General features: G+C 35.1%; 2 protein-coding genes across 11 annotated transcripts in view; both read left to right on the top strand.

Annotated features, from left to right (window-relative positions):
* Window positions 1-19,469, top strand: part of RABGAP1L (RAB GTPase activating protein 1 like) — a 722,910-nt gene that overhangs the window by 235,467 nt on the left and 467,974 nt on the right. The window lies entirely within an intron of this gene.
* The window catches only part of GPR52 (G protein-coupled receptor 52), a 39,227-nt gene continuing 19,758 nt past the window's right edge, over window positions 1-19,469 (top strand). Inside the window, exon 1 of the mRNA XM_048225201.2 lies at window positions 1-19,469. This exon is cut by the window's right edge and continues 19,758 nt beyond it. The gene's annotated coding sequence lies outside the window, so the exon portion shown is untranslated.

Raw genomic sequence — 19,469 nt, forward strand, 5'->3', positions numbered from 1 at the left:
ATAACTTTTTATCATCAGGTTAAGTCATGCAGCTACAAAGTAGTTAGAAATTTCTGAAAGACGATTGCTATTGTTATTGTTGTTTTTTAAAGCTCATTCTTACATAAATAATATCTAGTACTTCATTGGGGAAACTCCTGTTCAAAAGGTCCTGGCCAAGTAAGTCCCAAACAAAACACTCAACCCAAGGTTGTTTTCAGCCCACTGTTAATGAAGCTGTGTGTAGAGTACGAGCCTCTAGAAGAGGACACAAAGGGTGAGTCGGGGCTATTGGCAAGGCTCAGAGCTGCCAACTAGGCTCGAAAATGGGAACCCAAGTGGTTTTTTTCTGGGGCACTTTACTTGAATTATTGCTCAGTTAGACAGCACAATAGATCTTTAAAAGAGAAGAACAATTAATTAACATGATAAGGAGGTTATTACACTCTTTAGACTGTATGTCATAATTGTGGTTAGTAAATTCCGACAGTCTTAACAAAAATAGTCTCCAGCATTTGCAAGTATGAAGATCACTTAATTTCCCATCAGGCTTTTAAGTTTTTCTGGACAACAATACTTGATTGTTGAGCTATAAATGATACTGTTTTATGTTATAAAAATACAAGCTTTTTTCATTTATTATGTTCATAGGCATTCACTCTTTGCACTGATATTGTTAATGGAACTCTATGTAGAATGATTTTATTACCATATAAGAGGAAAGATTCTCTTGGTGCTAAATTCTATTCAGTTTGTACCAAATTCAGTAGGGTCTTAAGTCATTGACAGTTATTTAATATGGGGGTCCTCTGGTAGCATAATAATACTTTGAGAGAATGGTTACAAATTAAATAATGACTTTGTTTTTTTATTCTGGAGATACAGATGTTCTCTAAGAAAGCCTATAGCAGTGAAACCTCTTTGAAAAATAAGAGAAACCCATGTTTATCGTAATAATTTTAAGGGCTCTCCAAGGATTCCGATGTTGCTTCAGGGGCACTCCAAAGAGTCTTTAAGGAGGGCTTAGTCCAGTAAAAATAGGGCAGCAGATCTAAATGCCAACATTATGTCACTTTGATTCTGTTGGAGTATAAACTTAGAATATAATCTCAAGTGCCAATTCCATACCTCTCTGCAAGTCTTGATTTAATCAAAGCAGAGTCAATACTCGATCATTTGTTCTTGGTTTGTTTACCTTCAGGTTTAATTTCACTATAGACTTTTTTTTGGGTCAGAAACGTTATCTAGGACAGACCTCAGAACTTAATGTGTATTCAGAACACCTGTGAATCTTGTTAAAATGTAGATTCTGATTCAGTAGGTCTGGGATAGGGCTTGCAATTTCTCATTTCTAACAACCTGTCTGTGAATGCCAATACCTCTAGTAATCTATGAAACAATTTGAGTAGCAAGGGTCTAGGTCTTAGGCCTTAAACTCTAAAATATTTCTGAAATAGTTTTTTTTAAATGATTATCAGCTCAATAAATGCATGTAATTATTTCTGCCTTATTTAAGAAAGAAATAGCTAAAAAGTCACAATGTATTTTAATACTTAGTATAAAATAGTTTTAAATTTTTTCTGCAATCATGGGTAAACCTTTACTATGATAAAGAGATCGTAACTGAACACTATTACTGTTATGGACTTATAAGACAATGTAGTGGATTTGTTTGTTTTAAAGGAAGGGAGGGAGAGAGAGAGAGAGTGCAGGGGTGGGAGGCAGAGGGGGAGAGAGAGAGAGAGAATCTTGGCACCACTCGCAACACAGGGCTCGATCTCACAACCCTGAGATCATGACCTGAGCTGAAATCAAGAGTCGGGTGCTTAACTGATGGGACCACCCCTGTGCCCCAAGACAATATAGTTTAATTTTTGTGTATGGTGTGAGAAAGTGGTACAGTTTCATTCTTCTGCATGTAGCTGCCCAGTTTTCCCAATACCATTTGTTGAGGAGACTGTCTTTTTTTCCATTGGATATTCTTTCCTGCTTTGCTGAGATTAGTTGACCATAGAGTTGAGAGTCCATTTCTGGGTTCTCTATTCTGTTCCATTGATCTGTGTGTCTGTTTTTGTGCCAGTCCCATACTGTCTTGATGCTTACAGCTTTGTAATATAGCTTAAAGTCTGAAATTGCGATGCCACCAGCTTTGGTTTTCTTTTTCAACATTCATTTGTCTATTTGAAGTCTTTTCTGGTTCCATACAAATTTTAGGATTGCTTCAGCTCTGTGAAAAATTCTGATGGTACTTTGATAGGGATTGTGACAACATGGTTTAAAAACTAAAATAGTTATGGGGCACCTGGGTGGCTCAGTCATTTAAGTGCCCAACTCTTGATTTTGGCTCAGGTCATGATCTTAAGGGTGTGAGATGGAGCCCCTGCCTTGATCTCTGTGTTGGCCATGGTGCCTGCTTAAGATTCTCTCTTCCATTTTCCTCTGCCCCGCCGCCTGCCTCTGTCCCATCCCATGTGCATGCATGCATGTGTGCATGTGTGTGCTTTCTCTCTCTAAAAAAAATGAATAAAGTATACATTTAAAATAAAACCAAAATAGTTATAGTTTCTTATGAAAAGAATACCGTGTAAATATAAAATGAGAATCATGACAGTGGATTACACAGTTGCCTTATAAGTTTTAAGTTCTTCTTAATTTATGCTTTATATAACATACAAATCATCTGATACTTGGCTTGTACTTGATGGAAAAGAAGGAAGGAAAGTTAGAGAATCAAAGAAGTAGATATTTTTCTGAACAATTTTTCCCTCCTGAGTTTTGGCTGTCTACTTTCATTTTTGATTCAGGCTTTTTCTTTCATTCTCAAAATGTATAGAGCCTTTTAGGTTTTCCATTTGAGCCCGAAGAATAAGAATTAAATTTTATTTCCATTAATCTTCATTCCCATACTACTTGACCCATCACATTTAAAACCTTAATACATTTTATTTCCCAGGAAGACAAGTCCTATTCCCCATTCCTTCTGTCGGGTTATATTGAGAGAAGAGTTCTTTAGTGAAAGCCGACCACATTAATTTAAAATATTCTATCATGGATATAGTAGCTTAACACAGAATTTAAGGTTACTGGAGGGCTATTTTTTTTTTTTCTTTTTGGAAATGGGTAAAGATGTAGCCAGAAATATATTGTGACAAATAGTCCTCTAGGAACCCTGCCCAGTGCCTTTGCTGTGGAAAGGAAATGACATATACTAAATGCCTTAACCGAAAGAGCCACTTTATTTGTATTCCTTTTTAGAAATCACTCCCAGGAAGAAAATGAGTTTAGATATTATTCATGACATATTTGATCACTGACATAGACATAATTATATGAATCTTGACCATACTATATATTATTATTAATCTAGGTTGTTGACTTAGAGAACATTAGGTCAAACGTTACTAATTTATAAGAGTATTTTATTTTATTTTATTTATTTTTTGTGAGAGTGCTTTTTAAATGGCACTCGTCCTTCAGGTCATGTTTAGTATTATTCTAAATGCTCAAGAGGTTTTACAAACCGGCTTAATTTTTATTTCTAATATGCCTTTCATCTCTCCCTTTTATGCTACTTAGTTGTATTTGAATATCCAATGTAGATTCAGGTTTTGTTGGGCCTGAAGCATAATTTTGGGGTGGGAGAGTTCCTTAAGGAAAGAACCCTTTTTTTTTTTTTTTTTTTTTTGCAAATTTTGCAAAAGCATATAATGATGTGGACATATTTCTAGGGACTTTTCCAGGACAGAATGAAGTTTAAGCTTGGCTTTATTTTCTCCTAGTATCACAAACTGAGAAAATAATTTGTACTTTTTTCCTGTTCCAGTCTAGTATAGTTGGAAAGAGCATCAGTTTTATGTTACAGCTGGGATTCAAACATGGGCATTCTCCATCTTCTTTGCCATTACTTGGGTCCAATCACATGTTTTTCCAATGTGACAACAATAGCTTTCTAAATAGTCTTCCCACTTCAATATTTTCACCTCCTCACCCCCTTTACTCCAGCCTGTTCTCCACATTGCAGCCAGAGGACTCTTTTAAAAAACTTTTCAGTGAATATTTAGGAAAATCCAGATATTTATCACTATTTTTTCATGCTCTTCATTTATTCCTGAAGATTCAGGTTTTTCTTTGGTATCATTTCTCTTGAGCCTGAAGTAATTTCTCTAGCATTCCATATGGTACAGGTGTGTTGATAACATAGCTTTCCTTTATCTGAAAATGTCTTTATTTTGCCTGTATTCTTGAAGGGTATTTTCCCTGGATATACACTATTGGGTTGATGATTTTTTCTTTCAGTATTTTGAAAATGTTCCTTTGATTTCTCTCATTCTTGATGAAAGCACATAGTCACTTCAGAGTCTGTTTCATTGGCATGTGACCTGTGCAGTTGCATAGGGCTCCACACTTACGGAGGCTGGGTGCTTGGTTAAATTTTCTCCTGTATTTGTCTTGAAATTCTTAACAGTTTTGAACAATGGGCCCTGTGTTTTCATTTTGCCCTGATACTAAAAAATTATATAGCTGGTCCTGTATCATTTGAATCATTGCTCTGCAGTATGTAATATATTGTTTTTCTCTGGCTGCTTTCAAGATTTTCTTTTTCACTTTGATTTTTATAGTTTGATTATGATATGCCTAAGCACAGTTTTCTCCATGTTAGTCCTCTTTGGGACCACAGACTTTCTAAAATCTGTGAATTTATGTCTTTCACCAACTTTGGAAAGATTTGGGGCATTATTTCTTCAAATATGTCTTACTCCCCAGTTCTCTTCTACTACTAGGATTTTGTGTGTTGATATTGCCCTCAGATCTCTGGGGCTCTCTCTTTTTTTGTTCAGCTGTTTTTCTTTCCTCTGTAAGTAGGATAATTTTTGATGATCTTTCTTCAAGTTCAATTAGTCTTTCTTTTTTTCATCTCAGATTCTAAGTCCGTCCAGTGAATTTTAATGTTATGTTTGTATTCTAAAATGTTCCTTTGGATCTTTTTTATATTTTCATTTTCTCTCCTGAAATTTATTCTGCTTTTACTCAGTGCAATTATAGTTTTCTTTACTTCACTGAGCATAGGCTTTATAGCTGCTTCAGAGTCTGACAGTTTCAAATATGGATCATCTAAAGGTTGGCTTCTGTTGATTGTCTTTTCCTTTGTAAATGTGTTACAGTTTCCTGGTACTTGTTTGTCATATAATTTTGGAGTTCTGTCCTGGAAATTGTGAACATTAGGAGAGTATTGGCTTTTTGTTTAGCAAGCGCCTAACTTGATTTTATTCAGATTTTAAGCCCTGTCTTGCCTTGGTGACTAGGAACCCCATTCTTGGTTGAGTCCATTCAGTTTGAACGTACCAGCTTGTAGTCTGTCACATGTATGCTTGGGTCGGAGGTTACCCAGACACTTGTGAGATATTATACACGGAATTTAGGGTTCTCAATCTCTGGCTCTTTCTTTTCCATTATTTCCTTCTTTACTCTGTGGCAACTGTGATTATGCTGGGCCCTGACCCCGCCTTCTCAGTCAGGAAAGACAGTACACTTTCTATTGGAACGTCAGCCACCTTGCATTACATTGTGACGGTGGCCTGCCCTCAGGTCAAAGCTGCAAAAAATGCATACTACCTCAGATGCTCCCGTGCTCCAAGTTTGGATTACCTCTTCAAAATATCCTTTTTTCCTCTCTTCAGAGCTCTCAGTGAATTGTTTCTTTGTATTTAGTCTAGAGCTTATAGTTGGTCTGTTAGGGCTTATGCTGTCCTACTAGAAGCACAGCTTTTTATGTGTGTCAGCTTTTAGTACTTTTGAAGGGAAGCAAGAGTGATTTGTATAAAGGCTTTGTATCATACTGCTCTGAGAAGGTAGAAATTTGATAATGCTGTCAGTGGTGTATAATAAAATAGCTAATCCTTTTGAATATTTATTATTGATTGTGTGAACTCATTTTTAAGTATTGCTATTTATAGTTATTTAAGTGCTATTATTGAAGCATAAAGATTTTAAATAACTTGCCCAAAGTTATAGTAAACAAGAGAGTTATCTGGTTTAAGAGCACATACTTTGGATTACTTTCATAAGAAAAAGAGAGCTCTCTGTGGTTTCTTCCAGTTTGGAGGCTTATTGTAAGTGTAACAAACTAGAATATCTTCTCTGCCCATTGGGTGAAAATTATCTTGTGTCTAGGTTTCCTGTACCTGCTTATTAAGGATCATCAAGATTTAAGTAACTTTTTAAACATTTGAACAACTTCCCAAAATTTTAAAAATAGAAAATAGAATTCGTAATAATAAGAACAGTCATTTATATGTCATAGCTGACTTAGTCCATTTGGGCTATTATAACAAAATACCATAAAGGGGGTGGCTTACAAACAATAAAAATTTATTTCTTACAGTTCTGGAGGCTGGGAAGTCCAGGGTCATGGCATAAGCAGATTCAGTGTCTGGTGAAGGCCTACTTCCTGGTTTGTAAAGGATGCCTTCTTGGTTTGTCCTCACATTGTGGAAGAGGCAAGACAGTCTTTCTGGACCACATCTGTAAGGGCACTGATCACTTCCCAGAGGCTCCACTTCCTAATGCTATCACCTTGGGGGCTAGAATTTCCACATAGGAATTTTGGTAAGACACAAACATTCAGTTTATAGAAATAGCCCTTCTTAGTTATAAAGTTTTCTTATATACTTTCTTTTTTAAAAAAAGATTTTATTTATTTATTTGAGAGAGAGAGAGTAAGTGAGAGAGAGAACACAAGCCAGGGGGGAGGCTGAGCAAGGAGCCCGATGTGGGGCTCGATCCCTGTACCCTGGGATCATGACCTGAGCCTAAGGCAGATGCTGAACCTACTGAGCCACCCAGGTGCCCCAAATTTTCTTATATACTTTCTAATTTTATCCTCATGAAAGCCTTTTATAATACCAAGACCAGTGATAATCCCCCATCCCTTTATTGATGTGGAAATAGAAGCCCAAGAGAAGTTCCAGGAAATCATCTTATATAGTCCAGGTATCCATTCTTTTTTGAAATTTTATTGGTAAAAATAGTGACATTTTTAGCATACTGTATAATTTTTTTCCCAAATGTTTCATAAATATTTTCTTACTTGATGTTCTAACTTACCATCTGGGATAAGCAAGACAATGGTGTGTGACTCTTTTTCTAGATGAGAAATCCAGAGGTATAAGAATTTATTTGTATGGGATACATAAATGGTAATTATAACATACGAAGCTGTACCTAGATCTCTAAAACGAAGTTCTGTGTCCATTCTTCTGTACCAGAATACCTTATTTTGCTTATAGGTAACTATGACAATATAGAATATAAACATATCTCCCCAACATTTCTCTGTAGTATCTTTAAACTGCATCTCTGACATTGTAGGAAGCACTTAACACTTTATTGAATCAACAGATAATGAACAAAAATAATCCTTTTGGTAATATCGCCACATGTCTTTTGGACTTTTTTATTCTCTTCTGGAAAATGTACTGTGAGTAAAACTGCCTTTTTCTGTCTCCAAATGAACTGAATAATATTTCCAAAGTGTCTTGTATCTGTATTTTGATTTATGAATCAGCTAATACAAAAACTTAAAAGACTCCTGGGCCAAAGGGACTACTTAAAATGCTAAATAATATGCTTTTGGATGAAAATGCATTAAAAATATTTATATTTGATAATTTTTCTACGTAATCCTCTTAGAGGTGTTTTGAAGGTTTCTTTTGTTTGTTTGCTTCCTTCTTTCCCTCCACACTCCTTTCTTCCTTTCTTCCCTTCTGCCCTCGCTTCCTCTTCTTTCCTCCCTTCCTCTAGTATAGAGTACTGTTCTGTAAAAGTCGTATCCTATCTTGTGCCAAGCCTTTGAATCCAATTTTGAAACAACTTCTCTAGGTAATTTAAATACAGAAGGTAGACTGAGTGTTCACTTTACTTTTGATTTATATATGACATCTGTTTGAAACTAAACTTTCTCTCTTTTCAGAACCAGAAAAAATATATATTTATTTTGGGATATGTAGGCCAAAGGCAAATGATCTGAGATGTAAGCACCCTTGTTCCTAAAGGAAAAGTCACTTCAGTTTTTAAGAAAAGATGTATTTGACCAAAACCAAAGGACTTCAAAAAGAAAGCATAGTATACAGTAGGATATCAAGAAAAAATTTACTGAATGATGAATGAAGGAAACGTGTGTCTATGTTTTTATGGCCTACCTAGAATATAGGATATACCTTTTTTTCTGACCCACTATCAAAGAGGGGATGTAAAATTGCTGTGTTCAGTAGTGTTGGCCTAGAACAAGAGGTACTTATGGCATGAAAAGAATAACCTTTATGTGCCTTACCCTCATGCCCTTAGGATTACTAGAGATAATGGCTCATAGTGTAGCTTCTGCTGCTTTTCCATTCTCAGCCTGGCATTTAAAATTAGTAAAATGCAGATTTAACCTTCATTTCTTGCCTGGAGCCCATGAATTTCTGTATTTCTTTAGTTACTAAATGCTTTTTGATAATGATAAAAATACACATTATATTAATTTTTAGAAATGTTTTATCATGTACTTCTCAGACTTTATGACATCTCAGCCATATTTTAAATAAACAAACAATAACCGTATTTTTATAAAGATATTTATTTATTTATTGACAGAAAGAGAGACAGAGAGAGAGAGGAAACACAAGTAGGGGGAGTGGAAGAGGGAGAAGCAGGCTTTCCGCTGAGCAGAGAGCCAGACGCTGCGGGGCTCAGGGCTGGATTCCAGGACCCTGGGATCATGACCTGAGCCAAAGGCAGCTGCTTAACGACTGAGGGGTGCAATACCCATATTTTAAGTCAAAATTGGGCAATGGTGCTTTGCTTCCTATAAAGGAAACAAAAAGGTGCTGAGTAACTTAAACTGCATTCAGTGCAGTCATCTCCTTGAGATCACACTTTCTGAAGTGTCTTATTGCTGCTATGGAATAAAAACATGAATAAATTTCAGCCTTTAAGGCATCTTATTGACTTGTATATAGACGACCTTTATGTTCCAGTTGTGCTCATGATTAACACTTTATTGGCATTATATTGTTACAAAATTGTATACCATTGGAATGCAAGTTTTTGTGGAATTAGAATAAGCCAACATTTAGGGGAAAAAATGGTTAAATTGTCCTTGTTGGTCAGTGCAAGCAAATAATAGAGAACTTTCTACTTTTCTTGTTGTTGCTGCTATTTTAGTTGGTAAGAAGCATTGTTAACACACTGAATATTATTTGAGATGTGTAGGTCATCAGCCACAGCATTGAGAATCTTTTTGTCATGCTGAGTTTTTTCATTAGAATGTGTTAAGTGTTTGCTGTAAATAGGATCTGACCAGTATAACCAACAGATACTGTAGTATGTTATTTTTTTTTTATCAGTAGTTTTTTGTTATGTCTACGGTCTTTGTGTCCCAACACACATTAATGATGTTGTTAATAGGCACCCTTGTGAATGTAAAAATCTCAGGACTCTCAACAACTTTGAAAAAGCATCAAGTGTTGCTGTTGCATGCCTCATTGGTAAGCATCACATTTATAAGTGAGACAGATTAGGCCTTTGGGACTTTCTGTCATCCAATAAATAGTGGACTAGAACTTTCTTCTCTCATTTCTAGTAGCATTTGGCTGAGCCGTGAAGAATATTTCCAATAATTGTGTTCAGAATTCCCCACCAGCTTAGATTCTTATGAAAATCCCCCGAAATATAAGGAGCAAACTAAACAATATTTTTTATTCTAGTAGATTAAAAACTGAATAATAAAAACAAAACAAAAACAAACACCTCAGTCTGATTATTCTGTTTGTCTTTTATTAATGGTGGAGTTTATACCAGTGTTTTCCACAAATATAGTACGTCCTCATTTTACTCTGTAATTGACATTTTCTCTTGATTCTTTTCATATTGGTTAAACTCATTTATGCAAAGTTAAAATTTACAGATATAGTGATATTCCAGCAATATTGGATAGATGGTTTTTTGAAAATTTCTAAAACTTTTTTAATACCCATTTTGTGCACAGACAAAAACCCTAATTGTAATAGTGCCAGGCATCTAGTTTATTAGGAAGCTCAAAGGATTAGAGTTATATTTATAATTAAGTTTCATCTACTTAGAGGGAAAAAACTTTATTGGTAAAGTAACATTTATTACTGAAATTTATTGATTGACTGGCAGAATTTTACTGTATGTTACAATCAATTAGCCATCATTATTCTCATGAAGTTCTGTTCAAAATACTTCCTATTTAATACCTTTGCTCTTGAACAACACCAATAATTTCTTTTCCCTTGGGGCATACAGCTGTTTTCAGCCTACTCAGAGCCATGTCAGGGCATAAAATCATCTTGACAGAAAGCTTTAAATTATAAATAGTCCCATAATGACATTCAGCTTGGGCGGTACATTTATAAAAGGAGTTATTAAGGAAAATGTCATTCCAACCCATTACTATAACTGGAATCCTTCACATTTCTGCAGTCATCTTTTGATGCCCAGATAATATTTGTATATGCAAGCATTTAAACAGGGCTATCGAGTATTCCAAGTATAAAGACAGACTAGGGATATTGGATAAATTGTTTTCTAAAATGTTCTAAAACTACTCTATCACAAGTACATCTTCATATGTACCTTCTCCCTGAGAAGACTGTGGAGGGACTAGAGTATTAAGACTCCAAGGTCTTAATATTATTCAAAAGGCATAGCACTAGAAATATTTCCTATATGATAAGAGAAAAGAAAAGAATCAGAGGTTAATTTATCTCATTGTTACCTTATAAGCAACTTCAGAATATTGGATATTGAACAGAATTCTGTGAACACTTTTTTCCTAGAGTAAATGTTGATTTTAAAGTATTTGGTGTTAGTGTTCTGAGTTTTAAATACCCAATTAATTCTAGCTTCTTACTGGCATATTTAAATCCTATGAGAATCTACTTTTAACCCAAGGTGTATTTTTTCTTTGAACAAAATTACAGTTTCTCAGAAAAGCTTAACTTTTAAATAACTATCTCTCTAACTCATCTTTCTTTTTTATACTGCTGTGTACCAGTTTATTTCAGCTCCTGAAAGCAGGGGTAGGTGAGAGAGTGAATGGGGAAAGCAGAGGATGGTAACATTTCTAATATGAGTCCATGTTGCAGAGCTCACTTACCAAGGTTTAGCCTGTGTTGTGGTCACGCCAGAAGCATTTAGACTATTGCTGGGTTGAAGCTGGCATTATGGAGATGTCAATGTTAGATTAACAGGCACACTGAATCTCTGTGAATGTGTGTATGTCTGTATGTATATATGTGTGTGAGTGTTCATTTTTCAAGTCCTATCCCCCAGCTCAGGAGTTTGTAAACACTGTTGCATGGTGCTGCCTCGTGGGCCCCCAAATTGACCGAACTGATTGCTGATTCCCACTTCAGTCTTCTAATTCAAGTTTTTAATCACATTTTCTTCTTTGATCTCAAATCCTTTTCAATAGAGACATTTTCTTACCAGGCTTCTGCCAGTTTAGCAACATTTATTCCTCTTTTAGGCATGTCTTGAAAACAGCATAATAGGTTTGTTCTTTCCTTTCTCAATTTCTGTCTCTTAAAAGTGATTTCTGTCAAAGGCTTAGTGTTCTGAGTTGTTCCCTATGCTACCTAATCACTTTAGCCACTTAGCTTTGAAACTGCCTGGCGAAAAATAAAGTTGTACTGGCAGATGTAGGTCAATTCGTTTGAGTTCTCATTTTCCTTATTCCCTCATAACATGACCCAAGGATGATGAGAAAGTATAATATTTTTAGCTTTTCTCTGAAAAGCTTTATATTCTGGGTGAATTTAAGCCACCCTAATTTCTTTATTTTAAGAGAATCCTGCTCTTTATTTTAGATTAGGTTCTAGCTTTATGAAATAACCTTTTGTGTTGATATTTAGCAGGAGAGGAACACAAATCAGTCAATTTGATTTATTTAGCATATATCGTTACCTTCTGTCGTGTGTCAGGCATTGTGCACACCACTGAGGATAACGGTAATGACAGATATTTTCAGAGAGCTCATAACATAGTAAGGAAGATGGTTAAATTCACTCAAACCTTTGTTGGTCGGTGAATTAAATTGCTAAGTAAAGTAAATTATTTTAGGCCCCTGCAACAGACACTTAATGATCTTGTCGTTAATACGTTTCTGGTCTCAGGGTTAGAAGGTTTTCATTTCATTCATTTCTGTTGATTTTTCTTCTTCCATCGTATTTTTAATGTGATCTGGAGTAAGTCATGCAGTATATTTATAATGTCAGTAATATCTGCTTATGAAGCATTATGAGATCTTTGGGGAGAAAGTGCTGGCTCAACAGAAATGTTATCCTTTCAACAAACATGTACTGAATATCTATGATTGAAGCATTGTGTGTTAGGCTGCACGAGTGATACACAGATAAATGAGACAATTATCTCGGTCTAGGAGCTGACAGTGCAATGTACAGAGTGGTGATAGGGTGTAGGGGGAAGTTTGTGAAGGAAAGGGTAATAATCAAGACATTTCTTTAGTGCTTTCATGTAAAAGCAAATGTATGTTTAAATGAGCATCTTATGGTAATTATATTCTCTCTTGTAACTCTTTTTCCATCTGTTCATATGAGTTGTAATTGGACATTTTCAGTAAGCTTCGTGGGCACTCTAGAGTCAAAAATTGTTAGTTTCTTATCAACCTAGTTAAATAGTTTTCTTTAGCTTTGCCCCTTTTTCACTTGTATTGCCAGAGTACTTAATCATCATTATTAAAGGACATCTTTTGAATATCAACTATATGTGTCAGGGTTTTCAACATTGAATAATAGACCACACAATTTCATGGTGAAGAAACGTCCTTAACAATCCTCTTCCACCACTAGGGACTGTAAATATTATTTTGTTACCTAAATGTGTGGTGATGTAAAATTGAATATAAGCTCTCTATATTTTTAGTTCTCGTGATCATAATGTAATAGAAGCAATAAAAATATACATTTATGCTATTAATGCCAATACTGTATGGTATTAATTTAATGCTATGGTTTAGGTTATTTTCCTGAAACTAAATTGCTGCTCGCAGTGTGAATGTGATCTTGATAGCTATGATATGGTTTTTTTTCTGAGCTCAGCATGCTTATGGGGCCATTTGCTTTCAGATGACTCAGTTTTCCCAGCAGGCTTTTGCAACCCACTTGGAGAACTTGTATGGTGTGGTGTTAGGTCATGTGACCTTCATTTGGTGCGTTATTTACATATTAAACCTCCTTATGTACTATTTTCTTAGCCTGCGACAAATTAAGAACTAGCTGGCTCCAGCACAATGGTAAATGCTTCAATAAATCTTGGCACCAATATTGCATAACAATACTTTGTTATGAGATAGCGTTCAGTTTATCAGAGTCTACTTCTGGTAAAACTTTTAGATTATGGTGGAAATAAAATTGAAAATTAAAAAATATTACAGAGTATTCATGGACCACTAAAGATATACTCTTGAAGATTCCTTGGACCCCAGTTTGAGAAATATTACAAAATGTATGATATATGCAGACACATAGACACTATATATATGTGGCATAAACAAATTAATCATGCAGGCATTACATGGATACAGATTACTACAGTGTTAAATATAATGACCAAATCAACTATTGAATAATTTACTTTTATTTTGGAGGTACAGTCTAAGCACTCAGTACAACTATGTAAAATTAAATTCTTTTTTTCTGTTTTTGAGTGCTTATATTCCTTTTTTGGTAAAAATTAGGAAAAATAAGATTTTGTTGTACGATACTGATAAGCACAGATTAAGAATAAAATAAGGCATTTAGATTATTTATCTAAAGGACAATACCAGTTATTCATTTTATTAAAAGGCAACAGAATTATAACGGGTTCAGGATCAAAATAGTAATGATTATCACTAGTCATCTTCTTTATTGGGTAAGGCAGGTAAGGGAAGAGTTTGTGGTTTTGTAAGCATCCTCTCTCTGCAGAGGTATCAGACTCTACCATATATACCACGGGAGGCTTTCCACACCAACAGGCACTGCAGCTCTCCCTGTCTGTATCTAAGGGAAATAAGGCCCACTTTCCCACTGAGCCCAGTCTGAGCTTCTCAAGGTGTCTTTACTAGCTCACAAGATAGACCATAGCTACTTTAAAAATAAGCCAATTATTTTTAGGGGGGAAGTATACTAAAAAAGAGTACAAATAAAGCAGAGAAACATACATAGGGGTCTGTTCCCAGTCAGTTCTGTTCAGTGCATAAATACTGGAGAAACGTGCTATGTTAGCACCATTTGTTACTATGTTTGTCACCCGAATCTTGGTCATTAGTTGTTAGAAAGGAACAAATGAAACTACGGAAGTGAAGACTTAACCTAGATTTTCTAGTGCAAAGCATGTAAATCTAAAATTTTAATTTCTTCATCTGGCTGTCTCTGGGAAAAGAATCAATTTATGTTATTCCTGGTTTAAATCCTTAAAGACCTTACCACTGCTTATAGAACCTTCATGAATTTTCTCCTCATAATCTTATTATATCCCTTCATTGCACTTCACATTCCAGTGATGTTGACCTATTTTAGTTCGTTCTCTACCAGACTGTGACTTCTACGAGAAAAGTTCCCAGAACTTCATACCATACGTAGCATGCAATAGACCTTCAGTAAAATAATAATCTAATTGAACTCTAATTGGATGAATCTGGGCAAAGCACTTAGTCAGTGAGAGATCTTTTCGACCTTTAGTGTATTCTGGAGCAGAACAGTGAAGATTAGAGATAAGAAACGTTAGAAGACCAGAAAATCCAGATTTTGCACGAACTCTGAATAGTTGAGTTTGATTCAATGTGCATTTATTGAGTAACCAGCATTTCCTGCTACTTAAGAAGTTTGGTAACTTGTATGGTTATCAAAGAGACATTGTTGATTATGTATAGAACAATGAGGGATTTGAGGAATATAAAAAATATTTCAACTGTTAGGCTGAAGTTTTGTTTTTTTGTTTTTTAATTTGGACTTTAGAGATAATTGGTAAAGACAAGAGCGTGAGTATTTCAAGTTTTCTTTTGAGAACTGAGTCATAGATGTTGCATTTCAAGCCAAGTAAAGGTTTGATTATTTTACACTTCATGGCTTTTTAAAATTCTAGTTGCTATAACAACTTTGATATTTCTTTATTATTTTTAGCACTTCAGTTGCCATAACAATAAGATATCTTAAAAAATAGCAATTTTCTTTTATAAGGGAAAAATCTCTTTCAATTAAAAAGAATTTGAATCAACATTTCTTTCCTATAATGTGAACCCATTATTTAAAATGTAATTGTGCTATTCTGTTTTTGTATAATTTTGACAGAGCTTTGCAGGAGATGTTTTAAGGTTCAACTTAAAGGAAGGTGGCTATATTGAACCCTCTCTGTGACATACTATTAATATTTGATGGGTTTTCATTGATATAAAAATATTATTAATTTAATTTCCAGATTTGTTTCATGAAGTAAAAGAAGAACATGATTAATGGATAGCTCTTACATGGAAGATGTAAGAAAGCTTGGAACTTCCTTTTCTCTTGTGTTATTTTTAAGTGTATTTATCATGTCTGTTGCCATACTCCATTACCACTTCACTTATCCAGAAATAACTGACAATGAAGGCCTGAGCTATGGCATTTTATTCATAGAATAGTACTTGTGTGTTTACTCTTTGAGAAAAATTCTTGTAAGCTTAATTTCTGATATTTAAGCTTTAGAAAATTAAGGAAAGCAAATTAGAAGAGGAAGGAGGAGTACTGCTATATTTGCTATGCAAATAGAGTCAGAAAATATGGGAGCTCCGTTCTTTTCTAGGTGCCTGGTTACTTGTGGAAATTAAACAAGTCTGTCTAGTTCTCTCTCTATATAAAACCTGTGTATCTATACCTGTATATACATGTAAATGTAATCTAGTAGCTACAAAGGTATGATTGTATCATAAGACTGTGTTCTCATTGATGCTAATAGTGATGATCCCAGCCTACCAGGCAAAATTTAATTATGTTCAGAATTCTCAGTTTAAGAAGGCAGAGGAGTGGATGATACATCCTATAAAGATTTAAATGTAAAATTTCATAGAATGAAGCAGAATTTTAAAAATTTAAGAGAAATCCTCATTATCTGAGAATTACAGCATCCGTGAAATTGAGGTTTTTACAGACTAAACCTTAGTAATTTTTACATTACTGTGTTGCTGATCATATAAATTTCCTAAGATGCATGGTCAGGCGCATATATCGTGTTTAAGAATATACTTTTTAAAAGGAGTTTGGGGGGAGATGGCAATGCAGTAGAAAAGTGGAAGAGTTGTTATTAACTTCCTAATCTCAACAGGTTACTTGTGGGTGTAGTTTCTGAAGGAGAAATGATTAAACAAAAAGTCTATTGATAATGAAGAATATGCTTACCTTTACTATATGAGCTTTGAATGAACAGCTGTGTGCTTTTTATGGTTCATCTTTAATTTCTGGTTTTCATAACCAACTTTCAAAGGTAGGATTTACGTCCATTTTACAGATGGAAGCTGAGACACGTGGGAAGAATGATAAACCCACAGCATTACAGTTAATAAGAGCTGCAGACAGTGTGCCTCCCCCCCCAAATCTGGCTTATGCTAGAGCCTGTGCTCTTTTCTTCAAGTCATAGTCTTATCCTGTCTTCAAATATAATAAATATTTGTTAAAAGTAATAGCCTAACTTGGGGAAAATGTAAAGAAAGAGCATATTGTGCATGGTTTTATTTATTGCTCTGCATACTATTTGACCTATTAATTTGATTTTAATTATATATATTATTTGAGGGTTTCCCCCACTAAGAATTAAACATACATGTAAATTAGTATTTTCTTTCTCTGTTTTCCGTTGCGACTGATTAAAGATAATGAAATTTCTCAAAAGGTTTGCTTTCTTGGCCAGTTGTCTTAGATCCCAGCTAGCTAGGGCAGTCTCAGAGTGTTGTATAACTGGCATTTAATAAGAGTCTTTTCTCATCCAGTGTCTCACTTTCATCTGGGCTGTTGTATCTGTGAGTACAAACACTGAACCATGAGTCAGGTATACTGATGGAGAGAGTGTGAAAGTAGACACAGGATAGATATACTTCTTCTGTTCCTTGGGTTCTGTTCTTTTAGAGATTACAGTAACTCTCATTGTTGATGGGACATTGCTCTGGAGGATTCTGGTATTTTTCTTTTTTAACATCAATATATATGATTTCCTGGCAACACCTTAAAATTTGCTCAAGTAGTTCAGGGCTCTAATTTGGTGGTTTTACATAATTTGGAGCACCTTAAAACACGCAAGTGCAGTCATAGCTTTATCATTTTTTGTGGCCAGATTTTACATATAATTGAAATGCACAGATCTTAAATGTCACATTTTGATGAGTTTTGATATACATGCATTCATGTTACCCACGGATATCGAAATACACAATGTTTCCATCATCCCTAAAAGTTTCCTAGTACCTCTTTCTGGTTAAGACACGCACACACACATGCACATCCACACCCCACATGAGGGAACTATGTTCTGATTTCTTTTATCAAAAATTCGTTTCACCTATTCCAGAATCATATGGACATACCGCAATTTGTTTATCTGTTTCCCTGGTGATGGATACATGGGTTGTTTTCAGTTTTTGGCTGTTAAAAGTAAAGCTGCTATGTACATTTTTATAGAAGTTTTTTATGGATACATGTTTTCATTTTGATTGGTTGGAACTGGTGAGTAGATTTGTTTAATGTTATAAGAAACTCCCATTTCAAAGTTTTAAAAGTTGGGCCATTTTCAAGGACATGGAGAAAAAGGAACCCTCTTGCACTGTTGGTGGGAAAGCAAACTGGCGCAGTCACTGTGGAAAACAGTATGGAGTTTCCTCAAGAAGTTAAAAGTAGAACTACCTTATCTTCCAGCAATAGCATTACTGGGTATTTACCCAAAGAATGCAAACACACTAATTCAAAGGAATACATGCACTCCTAGGTTTATAGCAGCATTGTTTATAATAACCAAACTATGGAAGCAGCCCCATTGTCTATTGATCAATCAATGGATAAAGAAGAGATGATGTATATTTTTTACACATATATATATATATACATATATATTCAGCGATAAAAAAGAATGAAATCTCGCCATTTGCAGCAACATGAATGAAGCTAGAGAGTATAATGCAAAGCGAAACAAGTCAGTCAGAGAAAGACAAATACCATGTGATTTCACTTATGTGTGGAATTTAGGAAACAAGCAAAGGCAAAAAGAGACAAACTAAGAAACAGACTCTTAATTATAGAGAACAAACTGATGGTTACCAGAAGGGAAGGAGGTGGGGGGATGGGTGAAATAGTTGATGGGGATTAAGGAGTGCACTTGTCATGAGCACCAGGTGATGTATGGAATTGTTGAATCACTATATTGTACACCTGAAACTAATAGAACAGTGAAAAAAATAATATAAAAAAAAAGTTGGGCCATTTTACATTACCACTAGCCGTTTGTAAGAGTTTGAATTGTTGTGCATTCTTTTTTTTTAATAATTTTTATTTTGTTATATTAGTCACCATACAGTACATCCCCAGTTTTTGATGCAATGTTCCATGATTCATTATTTGCATATAACACCCAGTGCACCATGCAATATGTGCCCTCCTTAATACCCATCGCCGGCCTAACCCAATTCCCCACCTCCCTCCCCTCTGAAGCCCTCAGTTTGTTTCCCAGCATCCATAGTCTCTCCTGGTTCATTCCCCCTTCTGTTTACCCCCCCTTCATTCTTACCTTCCTTCTCCTACCGATCTTCCTGCTATTTCTTAAATTCCATAAATGAGTGAAACCATATGATAATTGTCTTTCTCTGCTTGACTTATTTCATTTAGCATAATCTCCTCCAGTCCCGTCCATGTTGCTGCAAATGTTGTGAGTTGTTGTGCATTCTTACCAATATTTAGTATTAGCAGTGTTTTAATTTTAGCTATTCTTGTGGGCATATAGTTATATCCCATTGTTATTTTACTTTGCCTTTTCTTGATGACCACTGATGCTGAGCACTTTTTCATTTTCTTGATGGCCATTTATATATCTTCTTTTGTGAAGTACCTATGACAGCGTTTCCCCGTTTTTAATTGGGGTCTTTGTATTTTTACTAAGAAATTATATGAGTCAGTTATTAACTTTAGATAGAAATTTTTTGCTAGGGGGCGCCTGGGTGGCACAGCGGTTAAGCGCCTGCCTTCGGCTCAGGGCGTGATCCTGGCGTTCTGGGATCGAGCCCCACATCAGGCTCCTCCGCTATGAGCCTGCTTCTTCCTCTCCCACTCCCCCTGCTTGTGTTCCCTCTCTCGCTGGCTGTCTCTATCTCTGTCAAATAAATAAATAAAATCTTTAAAAAAAAAAAAGAAATTTTTTGCTAGATAATATGTTTTGCTAAATTTTCTCCTAGACTTACTGATTTTAATATT

This window comes from Ursus arctos, unplaced genomic scaffold, assembly GCF_023065955.2.
Source record: "Ursus arctos isolate Adak ecotype North America unplaced genomic scaffold, UrsArc2.0 scaffold_2, whole genome shotgun sequence".
In the NCBI taxonomy this organism is placed as follows: domain Eukaryota; kingdom Metazoa; phylum Chordata; class Mammalia; order Carnivora; family Ursidae; genus Ursus; species Ursus arctos.